We start from the raw sequence: 20,074 nt of genomic DNA, 5'->3' as shown, positions 1-20,074 counted from the left end.
CTGAGCATCTCTCGATCCAATCAATCCAGATTAACTATGAAAATCTCACCTAAGAAGAATTTACTTCATAGTTCTTAACACAATCACCATATTTATAGCACTAACTTTTTAAACAGTTTGATAACAGACTCCTATTGCCTTAATGTTGCAGGATAGCAATCTCATTCCTTTATTTAATACATTTTTTGAACTGCTGCAGATGCTGATATCTAAATAATGGGCTACAAAACAAGAAAAAGAAATGCCTGCCATGGAAAACTTTCAGGTTAGTGAAGATTGCCATAATGTGCAGAAAATAAGAAAAAGTGTGGTCTGTTATAGTCAGGGGGAAGGATAAAGTGATGCTGAGGAAGGACAGAGGGCAGAAAATGAACTCTCTGCATAGGTAAATGAGTAAGGCTTTAGTGGGGAGGAAGAAAAATTAAGAGTTTTCTAGAGGAGATGGAGTTCGATAGAAAATGTACAAAGAGATGTATTCATGAAGATGCCTGGCCTGGCATCCTGAGAAACAGTGCTATTCAGCAAGGCACCAATATAAGAGACAGTAAGAAGGACTGCAGATGAAAGTCCTGTTCATCAGGATATGTGGATTTCATCTTATAGGTAATAGGGTCAACTGGTTTCACCTATTGGCAATCAGGGGAATCACATCCTTAATTGTTTTGTGAGAAGATAACACCAGTGACAGGGAAGAGTACACATGAGGTAAAAAATAGGAAAATGAGATGGAAAGGACAGACTACAGCAGGGGTCCCTGTAGGACACAAGCCCCAGTCGACTTCCTGACTTCCAAGCAACACTTTTTGTATATGGGATCCTTAGAATCAACATGAATTACAAAGTTCTCCTTGAAAGGTATATAGAAACATTTTCCTACTTAGATTATAAATGAAGAAAATGGGTCTTTACAAAATATAGAGCAAAATGCTTTGTACTCTGGGCATAGATAATAATAGAACAGAATGGAACAAATAAATAAAGGCAGTACAATTTGAGATACTAGGCAATATTTCCAATGCCTCACTCCTTTGAGATGTCAGTTCTATTTCCAGCTTCTACTTAATCCATTAAAAATGTTATACAAGCATACCTCTATGCAATTCATATTCAGCATGGCAATGCAGCCTGAATAAATGACTTTCAATAAGAATGCATTTGAAAAAAATTACTATGGACTTTGAGTGATAATCATGCGTCATTTTCAGTTCACTATAACAAATGTACCACTCTGATAAGGAGTGTTGATAACGGAGGAGGCTATGCATGTGTGGGGGCAGAGGCAATATGGCAACTCTCTGCACCTGCTCAATTTTGCTGTGAACCTAAAACTGCTGTAAAAAATATGAAATCAATTAAAATAAAAAATAAGCAAGTTGCAGGAATGTATAAAGAACAGTGTGTGTTAAAAACATAGATGGAAAATGTACAAAGATATATAAGTACACACACATACAGTCACACATGCATATATATACATACATATATACATGTATACATACAATTATATAGGGGAGATATATCTATATCTATATCTATGTCTATATCTATATCTATATCTATATATCCCCATTCCTGCAAATGTTAATGCCACGTTGAGAGGAAGGTCCCCTTTGCCTATAGTTGTAAAACTCATTCTACTTTTATAAGCAGTAATAGTTATTAGTTTAAACAAGTGCAGATATGAAGGGATACAGTGCTTTTAGATAAATGCCTTCTTAATAATATCCTGACTTCATTATTCAAGGACAAAATTCATGTAATAATACACACACACACACACACATATATATACACACAATTTTCCCCAAGAAAATGATATAATATTTTGAGCCTATAAACCATATCCAGGGAAAAGGCTTACTTACTTTAAAATCATATTATTCATATCTACATCTCTCATACTCTGTCCATAGAGGCACAAAGTGAGACAAGTCACTACAGCATTACCTTTTTTATTCTTTGAGGAAAAACACTTTTAAAAATAAAAATGATAACAATGATTTTTTTAAAAAACTAGAAATTTAAACTACATTCACAAATTGAATACTTTATTAAGTTTTTCTTTGATTTTAAGGTGCCTGTGGTCTCCCTTATTATATGGATCCTTTGGGATATATGCATCTCTGCATATAAAGGTTGTATGTGAATGTCTCTGTATGTTACACATCATCTCTCTCTCTCTCTTTCTATATCTATACCTCCCAAGCATTTTATGTAGGGCCTGCTCTGCTTTGCAGGCTCTGCATAGAATGATTGGCATTCTCTCTGTGTATTAACAAAAGATCTCTGTCCCAAACAAGAAGGCCCCTCAATCCTCCTGAGAAGGCACTTGGAGAGTGTCCAGGGCTGACACTTGACCCTCCATCATCAGAGGTGAATGGCAGTATGCACCATGTCACCTGGTCCTCTGACACCCTTGCCATTTACACTTAATCAGCCCTAGTCCTGATAAATGAGTTTGCCAGGGGAAGGCAAAGGTCTGTGCTGACTGTCCACATCCTTCCAGACTAAATATGCCAGGCGGTGGAGTGAGCCAGCAGTCTCCAACAGAGTCTTTTGTGGCCTGTTCAGAGCCTCTGCTCTTTGCAATGACCTCGGACTATCATGATGTCCATGGCACCTGCTCCTTGTGAAAGAAGGTCTTACAGGCACGGCCTGCATCATCAGGGCATAGACTCAACAGTGTCCCCAGTGATAACCTTGGCCACGCTGGCTGGTCTATCTAAAGAGCTGAGATACCAACAGATGCGAAATGGAAAACAACTGCACAGAAATTATACAGTTGCCCAGAAATTATAGATCAGAATTTTTTCCAAATACACACTCTTACACACACATACACAGAGAAACCTGAAACTCTGAAGGGCTTGATGTTAGCTTCAAACATAGAGCACTTGCATTATTTTAAACCCATTCAACTGCTTTAAAAGACTGACTGTTCTTCAACTATGGTGAGAAGAATTGAGTTATTTCATACACTGATGCTGGGAATGTAATTTGGAGCACACTATTTTAGATAGCAGCTTGACAGTATTTCCTAAAATGTGAAATGTACCTATATTTTGACCCAACAATATCAATTTTAGAAATCTATACTATAGAACTCTTGTACCAAAATGAACTCCCAAATGTGTGCTTGTCTTTTGCCACTTTGTAAGAAATGGCCAAATAAAAAACAAAACAAAACAAAACAAAACAAAACAAAAAAAACCAGCATATTCATTCACAAGGGATTCTAAAATAAAGTATGACATATGATTTAGTATTTTAATGTATTGACAAAAAGTTGTCAAGGTACCTTATAAAGTAAAAAAATCATTTCTATAATATTATTCCATCATATAACTAATGGAAAAAAAAATGATGCGTCTGTGAAATCATCTACATGTGTCTGGGAATGTAGTTCAGTGGAAGCCTAGCATATGAGGCCCTGGGTTCAATCCCCAGTACTGAAAAAAAAAAAAAGACATCTTTCTTTCACCCACCCACCTACACACACACATACACACACACACACACACACACACACACACACACACACACAAACTCACACATGCACACTGATTAGAAGGATGCACCAAACCTGTTTTGAGCGTTCAGCTATGCTAAATGGAGTGGAATCTGTAGATGTGAAGGAAATGTTCAACTTTGATTCAATACATTATTTTATTGTTTGAATATTTATATTAATTCAAATTAATGTTCATGGACTGATTTCACTGAAGAAATTTAGAAGCATCTCCACTTACCTCACATATTTTAAGATCAGCAGGATGGTAGATGTGACAAGAAACAGGTACAAAGCAAAGGAGATTATTGCACCACCGATATCCATGAATCCACAGAAAGCAATAGTCTTGGTGCACACTGTAGACACCTCAGGCTGTAAATGCTTTTCTTTACATCATTTATTTTTCTTTGTTTCTTTTTGGACATTTGTAAATATATTATAAATGTTTTGAGAATGGAAAACTTTGCTTCTTTGATCTTCAAAGTACTGAAAATCAGTGAAGAATTCCAAGTGGTAGCTTAAAAGGTGGATTTTGAATAGTGAGAGTTTGTTCATTGAAAAGAACTGCTCACTCCACACAGAGGGACAGGAGAAAAGTGTATTTAGTAGCTGTGTTAACAAAGCCCACAATTCCTCCTCCTTGTACAATGGTGCTGAGAGAGGTAAAGGACAGTAAGTAGGCATTGCATTTAGTAAGAGGCGGAATCTGCACTGAGTCCAACCAGAGCTGAGCTCCTCACAATAAGCCAGGTTCAGAGAGCTCGATCTTCTTGTATAGCAAGAATATGATAGAACTGGAGGTCAGTGATAAAGGCAAAGATGAAATCTTGGTTAGGGAGAGAAGATGAGAGCCTTTCCAATGATTCCAATTTTGAGGATGTTTATCTGTCACACAGGGAGAATTACTGGCAGTTTTTAATTGCAAGTGAAACGAGAATCTGATTTGTATTTCAGTCTCTCAATCTGCTTTCTTATTCATAAAACACTTTATATCCAGGCCCAGGGTAGAGACTTCAGGCATAAACTGGGCATCAAAGTCTGCAACATTCTCATGTCTCCCTTGTGTTCTTCAATTTAAATGTTTCATTAGAGTAATAGTCTTAAATGATATGTAGCTTTTCATAACTTACAATTTTCTACACTTTGAATCTATTCTTCTACCCAAAATGGTTTAAATGCAGTTTTCCTTAGATCCTAGTTTTCTTTATTTTTGTCGGGCTTGACCTCCACCCTGAGAATTTTAATGCTCTTCTTCCTCTTAGGAGGTTGAACTGCTTATGTGACTATTAAGTACATACATTCCAGCACAAAACTTAAGAATATTTCATGTAAACATTGTTTATAAATATGTACACTTTCATTTTCTAGACAGATGAAGATCAATGATATGTTAGAGAATGCCTAACAATTGATTCTTCAGGAAAAAAGGAAAAGGCATGATGTAAGTACAGCATTTGCCCATTTTCTTGGTATAAATGCTGCCACCATGAAATCTGAGGCCAAATCTGAGTCACCATTCATGTGTGCAGAGTTGGAAAGTAAAGAACACCATCAGCTTTTCCAGCTTGCTGTGAGCTAGTTCAACACCACTCTGTAGATGACAGTCATCACCAATTTGACCAAATTAATAGGTTAGGCAAGAAATCCCCACTCACTTCAAACTCATTCAGGTATTCATTCCTCTGACATTTGATTACCTACTATGTATCAAGTACTATTTAAGGAGGAAAGAATATAGCAAGCTTTCCAGATAAAATTCTTACCCTGTGGAACACATATTCCAGTGGGAAAGACCGAAAATTCAAAATAAACCCAAAAATAAATAGCTTGCATGTCATTTGGTGATAAATATAATGAAGAAATATAAAGAATGGTTAGAGGGAGAGAGAATCTGATGGGGGAAGGGCAGGAAGGAATTTTCTGTTTTTCATTAGGGAGTTAGACAAAATCTACAAGAAGAGGCTGAGAATAGGAGAGTCAGACAGAAATCTTGGGAAAGAGCATTTTAGGCCAAAAAAACAGTGTGTGCAAAGGCCCTGAAGCAAGAAGGTACTTGACATGCTGGAAGAGCAGCATGGGGGACACTGGAACACAAGCAAAGTGATTCCACCCCCGCCCACTTGGAAAGCTGTTAACATTTCCTCTACAAATTTGTACTTCATTTCCTTTTTGCTTTCCAATAACATCCAAAAATGTTTCTACTTAAAAGAACAGTTAACATTATTACATTTCATATTCCTTAGAAGGAAATTAAGTATGTAGAGATTAAATCAAAAGCATAATTACAGATCCAAAAATTATGATGGGTCTCATTTTCATATATGCTGTAACAAAACCCCCATGCCAGGGAGGTTCCTGCCTGGTTCCTGTTTTTGTATTAAACATTTGCACTTCTCCAGAACAAAAGTGTTCCCCTGATCTATCAGTAGACTGCCTTTAAATTTTATGATGTGGTTTCCATTACAAAGGCATTTTTTCTGAAGTGAAATTATGATATCATTTATTTATGTTTAATACAGTCAACAAATAGTTATTGGACAAAAGCTATGTTCCCAAAAGTGTGCAAGAAATTAAGGATACAGCAATGGACAAAATGTGTGTGCCTGCTATCCTAGTAGGGATCAAAGTTTAGCAGAATAATCCAACATGCAACAAATATTCAGACTAGTAATTCTTGATATATTGTATGACATGCATCATAAAAAGAGAACATATATTAGAATGAAATGTTATTGATAGCTGAGAAATGAATATATACCAGATTAAAGGTAGTTTAAAATATAAAAATACTTTGGGAGACAGAATATAATGAATATTGTAAGAATCCAGGCCAGCCTTCTGAAGCTGAACTTGATGTTCCAGCCTTTGGCAGTGAGAAGCATTGCTACCAATGTCACAAGGAAGGAAGGAGCAGGAATTTGCCAGGGGAGTGACAACCTACGAATCTGAATGAAAGTGGAATTTAGGGCTATAGCCTGGTGGAAGAGAGGATGACTTGAAACTGTATTTGCAGAGCAGCCCGGCTGGGTTGAAGGGATCAGCTGCTCATGTCAGAGAATGTTGAGGCTGGTGGGACATGGACATGTCCCATGAAACATACCACCTGCCTTCTGGGTACTTTGGAGTCCCCCTCATGGCCTTTCTTCTATTCACAATCACAATGAGGGGGCAGTGGATTTCTCTGGATAAAAGAATAACCTCTCTTAAGAAGGAATTCTGGAGGAGGCAGTCTGAATTTAGACCTGAGCCTACATCTGGTAGGGCCTGCACCTGGAAAGTGGTTATGGATGAGAAGTTAAAAGCTTTGTCATAATTTGGAATTCAGGTTGAGGAGCGTATGGAGATCCATGGTTGATAATGTCACTAACACATTAAATTTTCCCCACAAAGAACTTCTGGGAAAGAGTCTGGCTCTCCTATTATGTAAAGTCTTAAATCATAGGTCCTCATTCCATCAGGTCCCTCACTCTCTTGTGACAAGTCCTGCCTCTACCCTTCTACTAGAATCTCGTGTCTGCAGGTCTGGAGACAAAAAATGGCCAGGGGTGCTATTGCCACCTTTTTGCTTGAGGAGTAAGACGCCCAGCACTGCCTGAGATCAGGAATGGCATGTGAGGCAGAAGAGCTTACCCAGCAGGCTGTGGTCCAGGGCACTAACTTCCCCCAATAGAGCCCAACACTAGGAGGGGAAAGCCAGCCTGAGGGTTCCTGACACAGGAGGAAGTAGCAGAAGGAACATGGATGAGGAAAGGATGTCATGGAGGATCATGTGGACCCCAGAACTATTGCTAATGGGACCAGGGCACGGGTGAGATGAGTGTGCTCAGGAGTTGGCAGTCTTATTTGATAGAGGGTTAGCTGTAGCTCCACTGTGCAGAAAATATCCTGTGATGGAAGGTTGGAAAGTATCAAAACCATTAAATCGGCCTCTTAAACTTATTAGATCTGAAGAACTTTTTTAGCAGCTAACTTTAGGGTTAACTGGGATATGTTTTGACTTGATTTTATATTAGTCTTGATTTTTCATGAAATTAGTAAAAGGAAGAAAAAAGAAAGAAGAAGGGAAAGACTATAGGAAGGAAGAGGGAGGAAAAGAGAGAGAGATGGGGAGAGGAGAGAGAGAGAGAGAGAGAGAGAGAGAAAGAGAGAGAGAGAGAGAAACAGGAATACTACACACATACAGCTTGAGATTCTTGTAATCAGAAATGTGGGATGTAAAAAGGCTTCCTTGCCAAGAAAGAAACACTGCTGAAATGATACAGAGTGCATAAACCACAGCCCCCAATTAACAGCAGTGTGGGACATTGTCAGGCCACACACACAGAAGGCAGACTTTCTGGACAATGTTAAAGGAAGTGGAGAATTGGCAATTCTCAGAAAATAGATAGAGACAGGAATGGGGAGGGGAAGCTGGGAATTTGAGAAAGGACATTCAAATAATCTTAACTCTTCAAAACCAGATGGGATAGTCTTACGTCTATAACACAGCAACTTGAGACAAAGCACATGTCTACATCACAACAAATATTTTGGCAGGGAATAAACCAGGGCACATGTCCCAGGAAACAGTGTTAAGGTAACCTGTGATCTTGTCTTCAGTATGAAGGATGCTTTCCCATTAACCGTCCTCCATGCTAGAGGACCATTTAGGAAAGTCTCCCAGTGTCTTCTGGTATGCCCTGCAGGTAGGTGGGGAGAATTGTACAATGATGCGGAACTTTTAGTGCTAGAACCAATAAAATCCCTGATAGACTGAAAGATTTGGGGATCCAGTTTTACACTGACTGGTTTGGGACAGGCAGCAATCCTCACCCTTGTTTAGTCTGGGTCCCAGCATAGCAGATGGGGTCTGTTCCCCAGCCCTGTATGGGGACTTGGCCTAAGCCCCAGGAAGAGATAGGATAGACAGAGGCTGAAGGACAGACTTTTTATGCTAAGGATTGGATTTGACCAGTTAAGAACCAAAGTGCCACAGTGAGATTAGGAGGGAGAAAAACACAAATATTCTTTCTTCCTGTTCAGTGTGAGCCATTTAGCCTTTACAAATCTGTAGCTTTGTGAACTCCAAGACCCAATACTATGGGCCACGTTCTCATCTGAAAAGTCTGGGATACTAGAGGGAAGGTGAAGGGATACCCTCAGGGGACTTTGTGGGCACTAGGCTTTTCCTGTAGGACCAAGTGGAAAATATCATAGTTCTTTTGGTGAGTACATGTGGGATATTTCCAAGACCCCTGGGACATCTGCGAGACAGACAGAAAACACAATGCGGTGAGGGGTGGGAGTTGGGAGGACACTGAGATAAGCAGCAGAGACAGTAGAGTCATGATTCTGTAAGAATTTATTGTGGATAATTTAATTAGCCATAATAAAGTAAATATAAGCTACAGAAGCCTCTAGAAATCTGTATTACATATGGCCTGGTAGACATGAATGGTATGGTTAGTGAGAAATGTATAATAATCATTTTACAAAATACTACACGTAAAATTATTTTAGTCAACTATTTCATTCTGTGACAAGAACAGTGTAGAAGAGGACTCTATATTTCAGACACATGACTTCAGAAGTCTTAGTCCATAGGTGGTCAACTCCATCGTTCTGGGCCCAAGGTGAGGCAGAACATCAGGGCAGAAGAGTGTGGCCGAGCAGCTCAGAACATGACAATCAGGAAGCAGACAGAGTGTTCTGATCACCAGGGACAAAATATATACCCCAAAGACATGCCCACAGTGATTATCTCCTCCAACAGCACCCCACCAGCTCACAGTTACCACCCAGTTAATCCCTATCGATAGATTAATGCATGGCTAGGTTTAGGCTTTTATAACTCAATCATTTTACCTCTGAACTTTTTTGCATTGTCTCATATAAGCTTTGGGGGAACACCTCACAGCTAAACCATACCACAGGTATGATGCTAAAAGTGTGAGAATGATTTTATTTGAACCTCATAGCAACTTTATGAAATAAATACTGTCACTACCCATTCTCATTTTAAAATAAGAGAGGGTCAGAGATGTGCCCAAAGTTACAAAGGCATATTGTTTTCTCTCTTAGTACAAATAATAGTCATAGTGCACAAAGGTGAAGCTGAACCAGGTCTCTTGAAAAGCAATCCTGGATTCACTTACTAGTTGTTATTTTTTTTAGCTTTTTTTTTTTTTCCCCCAGGGCTGAGGACCGAACCCAGGGCCTTGCTAGGCAAGTGCTCTGCCACTGAGCTAAATCCCCAACCCGTAGTTTGTTAGTTTTGATAATTTAATTGCATAAACCTTGAACAGGGCCTGGCACATAGTAAATGATAAATAAATATTAGTTATTGTGATAAATATTGTGATATTTATGATAAATAAATATTAGATTTCTATCACTGTGATAAAATACCTGTGGAAATCAACTTAAAAGAGGAAACATTTTTTTTGGCTCACAGTTTCAGAGGTTTCCATGTTGAGTTGGCTCTCTTGTTTCTGGGCCTATGGTAAGGCAGAGAACATCATAAAAGAAGGTCCTGGTATAGTAAAGCTGTATACTTTATGGTAACCCAAAGCAGAGACAGAAGCTGGGGGCATAATATACCCTTCAAGGGTATGCTCCCAAGGACATACTTCTTCCAACTAAGCCCTACCACATAAGTTTCTACTACCTCTCTGAAAAGTCCCTTAAGTCCGTCCATGGGTCAATCATTGATGAGGTCAGAGCCTTCATGATCTAATCACCTTCCAAAGACCTGACCTCTGAACATTGCTGCACTAGGAACTGAATCTTCAATATATGAGCTTTGGAGGGACATTTCAGATCCAAACCAAACAGCTATTAACTAGTTGTTAATTCATTATGCACATCATCAATGGTCTCACAAGGAGAAGCTGAATCTGACTCCATAGTCTTAGTTGGAACTGAATCTGACTCCATAGTCTTAGTTCTTAAATTTTGGTCTTGTTTAAGTCCTAATTTTCATAGCCAGTGTCCCTGCTGCCTTGATTTCCAGCACAAGGTTTTCAGCTAGACTAGTTTTTTATCAAAAGTTGGGACATTTCCTCTATACTCCCTGTCTTCATTGGTTAAATGGTAGATTGCAGTAATATACAGTGGCTGGAAGGTTTTGTTCTCATTGTTTTACATTTTAGGGCAGCTTGCTAGTCTCATTGATTGCTGTACCCTTTTTGTAGAACTTCGTGGAACAGAAGTGTTTCAGGGTTTATTCTCACAACTTTCACTGCATTAGAAGGGATCTCTGGAAATAGCCCTCTTTGAACTCTCCATAAGAAGTCTTGATCTGATCTTGTCCATTCTTAACCATTTTCTAACACTTGACATACAACCTACTTAAAGATAAAGAGGCTGCTTTTTGGCACTCTGTTTCATCTGTAGGAATGGAATCTTCAGTTCTTTAGCATTTGACACAACACCATATGCCTTTTCCAGAATTTCTAGCATTCAACTGCTGTTCAATTGCTGTCTTTCCCAAGAGCTAAGTGTTAAGCTTGAAATAATAGATTTGTTAATAATGCCACTTCATTTATCTCTTATAGAAATAGTACCATTTTGCAATAATTTTCTTGTTCTTGTGGGTATGTGAGATAAAAATGTGATTTTAATTTCCTGGACAAAGTCGACATTGGCAATATCTGGCGGTTGACTCCCCAATTCCTGGCCCCTCTTGTTTTCAAGAGGGGCCAGGAATTGGCCTGTGGTTGTTTGTAAGAAAACTTTATTCTGGTCATTAGAATTTGAGGACATTTTTGGAATATTTAGTCTTTGTAATAATATTTGCATTATTTCAGAGCTTTATGCATTGACATATTGCTTATTTTTAACTTTTAAAATTCTTTTTCTTTGATACATAATATATGTTAAACTTATGCAATTAAACAAATTCATCTTTCATTTTCTTCTTTTTGGATAACTTAAGTTATACAATTTCTAGACATAATAAAGAATGAAAAATTGTATTTAAATAACTTAAAATAGTTTTTATCTTCTTGCATATAAACTTTCAATTTCAATATTTTTCTTGTAAGTTATAATAATGTTGCCAAAAGAAAAGATCCCTCTAATGACCATTATGCAAAATTGCAGGTTTTATTGAGGAAGCCCATACCTTTTGCAACTTCAGTGAATTTCAAGTTTATTTTATTTATATGAGGTCTCAACTAATTTAGAAAACCCAATAAAAACTGAGTCTCTTAATTATCAACTTGTAAGTTTTAATGTGTGTGTGTGTGTGTGTGTGTGTGTGTGTGTGTGATGTTTTCTTTTTAAAGTCTTTTGAGTCTATTTTTTCTAAAACTGCCTATACCTTTATCATAGTGTTACATTTAAACACATTTCTATAAGGATGAAATCTACAAGTTTTCACTGATCTTCCCATTAAGATACCAGAACAATCACTGTAAATTTTGGTTAGGCTTGTGAACCTCCTATGTATTCAGAGGATGGGAGCTTGGAATTTACCTAAAATAGTAACTGAAACATCATGGAGATAAATAAATGTGATGAACACCTGAATTGTTTCCCCCTTCCTCAGAATGATTGTTGAAGTCCTAACCCTTGGTATACGTGAATATAACTTTAATTATAAAGAAGGTCTTTACAGATATAATTTAATTAAGGTCATGCTGGATTAGTGCAGACACTAAATCCAATTACTGTCCTCCTTATAAAAGAAACAAAGGGCAGAGAAAGAGAGAGATGAGGATAGTGGGGTGAGTGAGGAGGCCACATGTTATTAGAGATGGAGATTGGATTGAAGCAGTCACTAGTCAAGAATGGTCAATGATGGCCAGAAACTTCTAGAAGCTACACAAAGACAAGAACTGGCCATGGTATCCAGTGGGAGCACACTCTGCACAAAATTTTTTTTTTTCATTAGTCACTACTTTTAATAATAGGTAAATTTTGGCCACAGAGAAACACCAAAGAAAAAACATTCTGGAGAATTAAGTTTTACAGAGTTCAGGGTATATTTTGTATTCTCCAGTTTATTTTGAATTTTCCTAATTTACGTGTAAACCTTGTTAATGTCTGCTATTCTTCTTCAAGCTATCAGGGCACAATCTACAGAACATGCTGTTAATGTTCACTGATCACTCGGTCACTGTTTCTCATTGTCATAGAGTCATCATACAGCAACCTGTCCCTACACAGCAGATCCATGGTTCCTGTGATTTTTTTTGACTGTATTCAATGGACTTCTAGCCTCCAAAATTGTGACTGAATAAATACCTGTTGTTAAGAAACTTGGTTTATGGTAATTTGTTATGACAGCCCTAGGAAAACTAATTTAGATCTGAAATCCAAATTTTAATTTTCTGTATAGTGTTGAAGAAATTAATGTAAAAATACATCCCAATAAATGCTTCTTTTGGAGTCCCTTGATGTAACAAACAAAACTTTTTTGTAATACCACTTCTATACTGTGCACACACATTCTCTCTCTCTCTCTCTCTCTCTCTCTCTCTCTCTCTCTCTCTCTCTCTCTCTCACACACACACACACACACAGACAAAATGAATTCATTCAAAACAATTACAAACTGCACACAGAAACAATCTACTAATGAGAAGGAGGCAGCAGGTACAGCATAATAGAAAAGAAGGATCAGAACCCAAAGAATGAGATAAAATGAAAAAACTATGAAATATGAATCCTTTTAAATGATTTAACACATGTGAAGAGGAAATGTAACACTATGATAAAAGTATAGACAGTTTTAGAAAAAATAGACTCAAAAGACTTTAAAAACAAAATAAAGTAAAATAAAAATTCTGGTGACTAAAATTAAAAAACTAAGAGGATTAGTAAAATAACAGGTTAAATACAGTTAAAGAGCATAGGTCTGAGGAAATGATCATAATGACAAATGATGAAGTGTCAATAATATTTATTTCTACATTTCTTTGCAATTTATTTTAAAATGTGTATTCCATAAAGTAACTACATAATAAGAAAACAAATTATATTTATATTTATATTCAACTTGTTTCTACACCATTTTAAAGTGGAAGGAATTCCTAGGCCAAATTATAGTTAAATTTGCTCTAGTAGGTTGAGGCTGAGTGGTCCTGTAGGACAAGCTAGTCTCCTAGACTCAACTTGCCTATCTTCCTTTGGCAACTGGGTGTACAACTGAGTTTGTAGGCAACACTGAAGACGGACAACCAGAACCTCCCCTTTTTTTAGCACTAATATAAAGGTACAATATAAATGTAATTGCATCCAAAATTCAATAACATCTGATCAAATAAAATATTGATCCAACCTCTAACATGACATAAAAAGTGCTATGATAAAGGCTTATGGCAATTTCTGGCTTTAAATAACCTAATCTGAAAGGCACCCAGGAATCTGTGAGGGTGGCATCATGAGCAGTCCTGGGTTTAACAGCAGCTAGTCAGTCAGTAAGTTATTCCTACAGGGGCCAGGACTTTTAAGTAAAAGAAAGACATTCTTCACCAGTGGTAAGATTAGCTATGGAAGAGCTGACTGTGCCCTTACACCCAAAACTCCTTCCTTCTGCCTTTTCTCTTCTTCCTCTCTTAACTCACACAATGTATTTACACAGATTATTGAATATTAATTAAATAAAACTAAAGTTGGGACATAGATATGGTAACAATACAGATGATTTAACAATTAAGGTTTGAAGAACACCAATTAATGCAATTCTTCAAAATTTACAAATGAATATCATTGCAACACCAGTAGAATTTTAAGTACATACACAAAATCTATGAATATATGACTGGCCTATTGAATCTAAAGTTATATAATAATGTGGAAAAAATAATTTTTTTTCTAGTTTTTAAGGAATAATGAGAGATTTTCCTAGGAAGTATTACAATAGATCAAATGTGCCTATCTCTGGGCTTAGTATTACAGGAAAAAACAATTGTGTAAGTGAGCTTTTCCTCACTGTAACAAAATACCTGAGAAAAACAACTTAGAGAAGAAATTATTGATTTTGGCTTATGGTTTTAGAAGTTTCAATTCATGGTCATCTGGTCAATTGTTTCAAACCCTGAGACAAGGCAAAACATCATGGTAGAAGTGCTTGGCAGAGGAAAGTTGCTCAGCTCATGGTAGCAGAAAGCAGAGATAGAGAAAAGGGTCCAGGGCAAGGAATAAGCCCCAAGGACATGACCCCAAAGGGCCACTCCCTCCAAATAGGTCTTACATCTTATAGTTTTCAACACTTACCATCAGTCCATCCAGTTTTGAATCCCTTCATGGATTAATCTGTTGATTAGGCCCCATGACCTAATCACTTCCCCAAATCTCTAACCTTTGAACATTATATTAATGCACTGGAGACCAAGTTTCTAATACATGAGTCTTTTGGGGACACTTCATATCTAAACTCTAACACAAACCAATGAAAACAGATTAATAATTTAATAATTACATGGGAAAATTGGGTACATTTTGAAATAATAAGAAATATAATTTTCTCTTAGACATTAAGCCAAAAGAATAAATGTTTCACTTAGTAACAACGACAATACTGTAGAATAAAATATAGATTAATACAGGCCTTGTGCAGAACCCCCGCTCATGTCGCCCATGTCCAGTTGCCTTAAGCCAGACCCTGCTGCTCTTGGGCTCCCTATCAACCAACGCCGGGGCTCCCCATACCCTGGCTGTCTCCATCTTGGGACAGTGCTACTACTCCCATATCACCTCTGTGTGTTAGTCTGCACCTAGGGACACTGGACAGGGTCTGGAGATAGTGGCCCACTGTAGCACCTCATGCCACAGTGCTGCATCTCTGAACATGCCACACAACACCTCTGCACAGCCGGCTCACGCTGCCCAGTCTCTGAAAACTGTCACCTCCATCTTGGGACACCTTTGTTACCATCTTAGATTACCTCCACTGCCATCATGGCCATCTTTAGTTGGAGCAACTTCCATCTTGGAACACTGGCTAGGGCCTAGAAGCAATATCAAGGTATCTGTAGTCTCTATAGTCCCCTAACCGCCACTCTTACCCCTACCCCCACGGCCACTAATCCAGAATACTGCTTGCAGCTGCAGCTGGCCTGTAGCTCTGGAAGCCTGGTTCTGATCTGCTCAACACAGAACAGCTCTCTGAAACAGGCATATGGGCCCCAGAGCTCAGTCCATAGGACCTCCAGAGAGAGAGGCTCCTAATTAGGAAATAGAAAGGTATGGCTGCTTGAGAGAGACAGTTTAGAGACCAGAAATTATGGGGTTTATAAACCATCTAAGGGGCTAAGATCAGGTACCCACCTCACACAAGTGGACCTCAAAGGATCCTTGGGGTATAGTCTTCTAAAGGGGGCCAGCAAGTGTTACACCCCACCTCCAGGAGTTCTGTCTCCACGACCAATCCTCCCATGATAATAACCTTCACTATCTCATGTGTGGAGATACCAGCAAACACCCTACAACCCCATCTATCAGATGGGAAGGGAAGCAGGGAAGATACTGAACTCCAACAGAAAAATTGGACAATTTTTCTTCGAGATTTTGTTTTCCTATTCTTTCTTTCTTTCTTCCTTCCTTCCTTTCTTTCTCTCTCTCTTTCTTTTTTTTATTTTTTTAATTTTGTTTCCTCTCTCTTTTCTCACTCCCACATCCCCAACAATTGTGAAACCAAGTACTTTCCATGCATTAGGCTACTGGGGACTGGGGTGTCTGAAAAGTATATTACAGCTTTGGTCCATATTCTTTTATCTTTTATTGTTACATTTTTTGTTTGTATATTTTTGTACTCTCTATTTTCTTTACATTTATCTGTCTCCCCAGAATCTTTTTCTCTCCTTCCTTCCTACCAGCCAACTTCTTTTGATTCCTCATACATACTTCCTAAGATCTAATACCTCTATATCCTCACCTCCTACCTCCTTAATATCTCATCTACACCCCCCAGTTCGATCTTTGTCCACCATTAGCAACTGCAGACCCTTTCACAAACCTACTGTTTATATTGTACACATCATTTCTGTCTATTGAGACAAAACTATAAACATCTTAATAGGAGCTGTTTGGTTTAAGGTCACATATTGTTTGCATTGAGACTTGTTAATATCGATTCCCCACCCCTTAAAGGAGAGGTACTGGAAACCTTCAGGGACACCATAAGTCTATAGTGTAGAAAATGAAATACCTTGGATCTGCACTGCTAAAAGAGAAGACACATGAACAACATGAAAAAAAAAGTGAGAAAATTTCCCCAAACAAACAAAGATAATACATTATTAGAATTCATGGCCAGCACAGCAGAAGAAATGTCAGAGAGGAAGTTCAGAATGTACATGATTAAAATATTTTATGAACTGAAGGATGATATAAGAAAGCAAACACAGGGAACAAAAGTTCTCTTCAATTAAAAGCTATGTGATCAAATACAGGAAGCAAAATATTACTTCAATAAAGAGATAGAGATTCTAAATAAAAGCAAAATAGAAATCCTTGAAATGAAGGAAACAATGAACCAAATTAAAAACTCAATAGAAAGCATTACCAAAAGACTAGATCACTTGGAAGACAGAACCTCAGATAATAAGAAAAAAGATATAATCCTGAAAATAAAGTTGACCAAACAGTAAAGATGGAAAGAAACCCTGAGCAGAACATCCAAGAATTATGGGATAACATCAAAGACCAAATTTAAGAATTATTGGGATAAAGGAAGGAATAGAGAGGCAAACCAAAGGAATGAATAATCTATTCAATGAAATAATATCAGAAAATTTCCCAAACCTGGAAAATGAATTGAAAAATCAAATACAAGAGGCTTATGGAACACCAAATCTACAAAATCACAATAGGTCTTCACCATAGCACATTATAATGAAAATGCCTAGCATACAGAATAAGGATAGAATCTCAAATTCAAGAGAAAGTAACCAGATCACATATATGGGAATACCAATTTGAATCTCAGCAGATTTTTCAACCCTCAAAGCTAGGAGGTCCTAGAATAACATATACCAAGCTCTGAAAGAAAATGGATGACAACAAAGAATCTTATATCCAGCAAAATTAAGCTTTAGATTTGATGATGAAGTAAAAACCTTCTGTGATAAACAAAAGTTAAAAGAATTCACAACTAGAAAGCCTGCACTGCAGAACATCCTAAGCACAATATTCCATGAGGAGGAAATGAAAAATTACAATGAAAATCAACAAAGGGAGCAACTACACTAAAGGAAAAGCTAATCAAAGAAAAAATCAAGTTAAGTTAAAAAACAAAAATAAACCAAAATGACCGGGAATACAAATCACATCCCAATGATAACTCTGAATGTTAACAGCCTAAACTCATCAATCAAACTTCCAGTCTATAGACTGGAAGATTGAACTAAAAAAGACTCAGCAATATGGTACCTACAAGAGACCCATTTCATAGGAAAAGACATCCAAAGACTGAAGGTGAAAGGTTGGGAAAAAAACATACCACTCACATGGACTGCATAAACAAGTAGGGATTTCCATTCTTATAGCAGATAAAGTAGACCTCAAACCAAAGTTAGTCAGAAGGGATAAAGAAGGACACTTCATACTGCTAAAAGGAAACATAAATCAGCAAGACATAACAATTATAAATATATATGCCCTAAACAATGGAGCGCCTACATATATCAAACTCTTCTTGATTTCAAGAATCAAAAAGACCACAACACAATAATACTGGGCAACTTTAACACACCTCTGTCACCACTGCATAGATCTTCCAAACAAAAGCTAAATGAAGAATCTATAAAACTCAATGATACAATCAATAATTTAGACTTCACAAACTCATATAGAATATTTCATCCATTGATGAATGAATACACTTTCTTCTCAGCAGCACATGGATCTTTCTCTAAAATAGACAATATATTATTCCACAATATATTATTCTTGACTCTTTGTAAATAAAAATAATAATAGAGATACTACCCTGCATTTTCTCAGATCATAATGGAATAAAATTGGAAATCAATGATAAAATAAATAATAGAATGTACTCCAACACCTAAAGACTAAACAACATGCTATTGAACAAACAAGGGATAGCAGAAGACATCAGAGTGAAGATTAAAAAATGCTTAGAGGTAAATGAGAACAATGGTACAGCATATCAAAATCTCTGGGACACTATGAAGGCAGTGCTAAGAGGAAAGTTCATTTCTTAATAGAAAAGAAGTCAACAAATAAATGACCTAACATTACATCTCAAAGCCCTAGAAAAAGAACAAATCAACACCAAAAGTAGCAGAAGTCAGGAAATAATTACAATCAGAGTTGAAATCAACAACATTGAATCAAAAGAAATAATTTTAAAAATTGACAAAATGAAAAATTGGTTCTTTGAAAAAATAAATAAAGTTGATAAATCCTTAGCCATGCTTAGTGATGCTTAGGTTTTTAAAGGAGTGAATATTTTCTTCTGCTTTGAAGATCTCTGGTGTGATCAGAGGGAAAATATGCACTAGTGTTTCAGTCAGCTTCTTCACCACTGTGACTAAAAGACTGACCAATTTTGGAGAAGGAAAACTTATTTGAGGCCTCATGGTTTCAGAGGTCTCAGTCCAGAGAAAGCTGTCTCTATTCCTTAGATTTTGAGGTGAGGCAGAACATCATGGTAGAAGAGTATGGCAGAGGGAAGCTGCTCACATAATGAGCATGAAGCAGAGAGGCTCCACTTGCCAGATACAAATATACACATCAAAGTCATGCCTGCAAAGCCCGATCTCCTCCACACCACCTGCTTTCAGTCACCACCCAGTTAATCCCATCAGGTGATTAATTCACTGATTAGGTTAAGGCTCTAATAACCTGATCATTTCTTCTCTGAACCTTATTGCATTGTCTCACATGTGAGCTTTTAGGGGGACACCTCACATAAAAACCAGGGAGATTTTTTTTTCTTGTACTATGTGCACACATGTACATGTTTGGGCATGTGTGTGTTTGAGATAAGAAATATCAAGCTAATAGAGCAGAAAATCTAAAATATGACTGACAAAAAATAGGATGACTCTAAAGATAAATCCTGAAATATAGCAGATGGAAGGGGATGGAGTTAGGTTAAGTGCTGGAGGATTATCCCTGAAGAGGGACAGAAATGAGGTTTAGGTGACACAGAAATATTTAAGTAAATGAACAAAGTGTTTTGGGTAAAGATGTCCAATAGTCCAGAATTTCTCAGGCAGAAGATGGTATCAGAGAAAGGGAAGGATGAACATAAGGCTTTGAAATTCATGTTTGGAATTTCGGAATTGCCACTATGCAGAATAAGGGATGGAGTGGGTCAGAGATGGTCAAAACAATGCAGAGGAATAAGCTATGGTAGGAGATGCTGAAGTGGTCACAGCACCACTGTCTGTTTCTCTCCTGGAGCGTTGGCTGGCAGCACTTCTAGAAAGCTGAGAGGGCCATTGACCTGAGCATCCAGGTTGATAGATCAGTGGAGGAGAGAATGATGAATGAGTTCAGGTTCAGGATCCCAGGATGTGGGTAGAGAAGTCACTGAAGAGATGCCTCACAGGTTTAGGGCAGCTGGAAAGGAAATGAAACCATGACAGGAGGTGATGACAGAGGAGA

The sequence above is a fragment of the Callospermophilus lateralis genome, chromosome 1 (assembly GCF_048772815.1).
Source record: "Callospermophilus lateralis isolate mCalLat2 chromosome 1, mCalLat2.hap1, whole genome shotgun sequence".
Classification (NCBI taxonomy): Eukaryota; Metazoa; Chordata; class Mammalia; order Rodentia; family Sciuridae; genus Callospermophilus; species Callospermophilus lateralis.
The sequence above is the reverse complement of the archived record's forward strand: the minus strand, read 5'-3'. Positions refer to the sequence as shown.